Below are 3,355 nucleotides of genomic sequence, written 5' to 3'. Positions count from 1 at the left end.
AAACAAATATTAAGAAGCGTTACACGACTTTAAATACACGTAAGCACAGTTTACATAGCTAATGCTCGCTGTTAGCTCGTTGCTAACTTAGTTAACATATCTGGATCTGATCTGTTAGCGGACGTGTTTGAGAACGCCGAGTTGCCCCGACAGTTTTTGTAGGTCCAAACATCAGAAAGGCAAATGAAGATAGTCTTAAAGTGCGTTAAACAGCTCGACATTGAGGAGTTACCGACAGCTAACCTTGGGACGCTTCTCGATGTGTCCTCTCCGGAAACAACGGCGCAAAGGAGGCTGGGATATCACGTGTGGTGGGAAAGCCTGAACAGCAGACATCCTGTAGCTAAATTTAGTTTTCATGTTCCCAAAACCTGTTTTTTTTTTTTTTTTTTATTGAGCTAAAACGACTGCAATAATGACCACAAGCCTGTCTTCTCTTCTAACGGTATATCTGTGTGGAAATGATCGTTACTGTTGTTGCAGCAGGGGGACAATCAGAGCAAGACCAAATATCTTGCAAGAAGTGCAAACAACAACTCCACTTGACTCAGAGGAGAAATTCGCATCTCTCTTCAGGTGACATGTGGTTGCCACTGAGCATCCCCCATGTTGTGTCTGACACTTAAGTGTAACATTGCACAGAAAGGAGGTAAGCCTATCCCACTGGAGGCTCCTGTAATAGAGAAATCAGTCCATCTTACAAATATAATGCAACTGAGACACAATAGACAGATTACAGTTAAATAAACAGTGTTGCCTTATTGATATTCCTCACCTCAGAGGTTGGAGGGATCCACTCAATGCTCCAATATGTTGGTGGCTTTACGAGTAGCAGTATTGACAGGCGAGACAGACCAGGTAATCAGTCATTGTTAATGTAATAAAGTAAAGTAGTGAAATATTATATTAGGTTACTTAATCTTGGATGCAAAGATGACCTCACCTCACTGACTGACTTTAAGTTAAGATCAATACTTCCTTTAACATGAAACAGATTTGTAGGCTTGAGAGGTGGCTGACATAATTGTCAATACTAAGTACACATCCGCAGACGAATCAATCACAAGGTTTTAAAGAGTAAAGAAAATATGCCTAGCAATGTTTCAAATCAACACAATTGCTTTATTCATCTATTAATCTTATTTGTCAATCTATACACTGCTTCTGTTTTGCATAACAAAGAGAGCTCAAGTTTAGTTTTAGAATAACTAATTGTCTGGGCTATTTCCAGTCAAAATATGTAAAGTTCTCGAGAAGTCAAAGTCTTTCTTGATTTCTTGATCAACTGCTGTGTAAGAAATCAGATTCAGATTTTTGACTCAGGTCATTGATGAAAAGAAAATATAGGAAAATGTATGATGTAACCAGTTGAAGTCTGATGTTTTCAGTATTCCTTTTTAAATTCCTTTGCTCAAACATTTATTTTTAATGTTTGACAACATCAGTCAGTAAGCCTATATTCTGCATTTGCTTGTTCCACATGTAATTGAAGCCATAACACACCAGTTTATTGGCACTGGATGATGAATTGCTCAAAAATAAGACTGACAAGGAAGCTAATTACAGTTAGACTTGGTTTGTTGAATCAATATGATGCCGACAATGCCGACTAATAATAATATCAGACTAATGTTACAGTACAGTGCTTGTTGTTTGAATTGAAGTATTCTGTTCTCTTCTCCCTCAGTGAAAAGTGGAGTAGCCTTTGAAATGGGACGAGGATTATTGACCCGTTGTGACGTATTCAGTCTACAAATCTCGATTTCGGAGGATCTAGCCCCTGAACTGGGACACAGTGACAGTCCCCTTTCTCTTTCTCCATCTTCCTGTTGAAGACGAGGTCAAAGATCACAGGTGTCTTTGTTGCTCCCTCTAGCTTCCTGTGTCACAGTGTGTGTAATCCCCTCATCCTCTTTCCAGCAAAACTTAAAACTCGGCCTGCTGTGTGTTTTGCGATGCGTCGCGATATCTGTTTTAATCCTAAAAATCACAACGCGTACCGGGTTGAAATGGCCACATTTTGGAAAATCTGTTGCGGCTTTGAAACCCTGTTGGATGTAATTAAACTTTATTAGGACGAAACAGTGACACCACATTTCTGTTTAATCCAGACAGAGAAAAATATTTATGTCCAGACTCGTTTGTGGTGAAAAATATCATATATAATATTCCCGACAAGCTCTCAAAGACTCATATGTGTAAGTGTAAATTCACCCGTCTCTCGCTTTCTACCAATCTCTCTCTTTCTCTCTCTCTCTCAGTCAGGATATAGGTGTTGTCCAGAGGAAAGGAAGGAAATTCTGTCACTTAGAACAATGGGCCTGTTTCTCTATCTATAGACCCAGAGAGGCTGAGAGCCAGAGGGAGAGAGGGAGCAGATCTTGTCCAGTTATAAGAAAATATATTTTAGTTAAAAGAATATAGAACCAATGGATATTAAGAATTAGAGATGTGTATGTAGATGTGTGACAAGTTTAGGCCTTTTGAAAATGGAATTTAATCGCAGGGAAAAGGAAACATACGGGGTTATTAGATTACTCTGAGCTGCGTATTTGCATTTTGGTGGCGAAGAATCATCATAACACACTATAGAAGGATCACAAGTAACAGTGGGTGAGTGTTTTTTTTAATCTGATACCTAAAAGCATTTGAATATCTTTCGTTTACCATTTTGATTCTGTGGTTTTTAAAATATTCCACCACAACATCTAGGACAGGATGCGTGTTAAAAACTGCCGTCTTTTCTGTCTAGAAGGACAACAGCCGTTTTAAGGTGTGGACACACATGTACAAGATATGACAAGATTGGTAGTCTTGTCAGAAATCCTACTTCCAAACATGGTAGTTTTCCAGAGGAAATGCAGTGATTGTGTTTTGGCCTAAACATTCCTCCTGTGAGGGGAGAACAAAAGCAAGTGTGATCCTTAATTCTGATGGTAATTATCATAGAAGTAGCACACAGAAATGGACAGACTGTGACCTTTGGAGCGGGTATTTCCCTGTCAGTGCAACAGCTGGTCCTGAATCCTACAAAAGATGCTTCCTGTTTGAGAATGGGAAATTCACGCTATGATTCTCAGGGGCTGATTGGGGTGATTTGAGTTAATTTCTTTTTGTTTGTTTTCCCCATGTTGACAACCTGCTGTAGGTATCCTGTTGATATTTTTTTTGATGGTGACATCATGCCATTGTTATATTGTTTCACGTCTGGCATTGCTGACACACATTCCTCGCTACAGTGTAGAGGTAGATTGAGCAGATTACAGTATCCTGACATACTGCAAACTATTGGATTGAAAAGCCACATTTAAAAAAAAAAAACAGATCAGCATGTCTTTCTGTCTCCCTCTGTCAG

This window comes from Morone saxatilis, unplaced genomic scaffold (assembly GCF_004916995.1).
Source record: "Morone saxatilis isolate NCDOM2014 unplaced genomic scaffold, NCSU_SB_2.0 Contig24, whole genome shotgun sequence".
In the NCBI taxonomy this organism is placed as follows: domain Eukaryota; kingdom Metazoa; phylum Chordata; class Actinopteri; family Moronidae; genus Morone; species Morone saxatilis.
Note: the sequence above shows the minus strand (reverse complement) of the source record.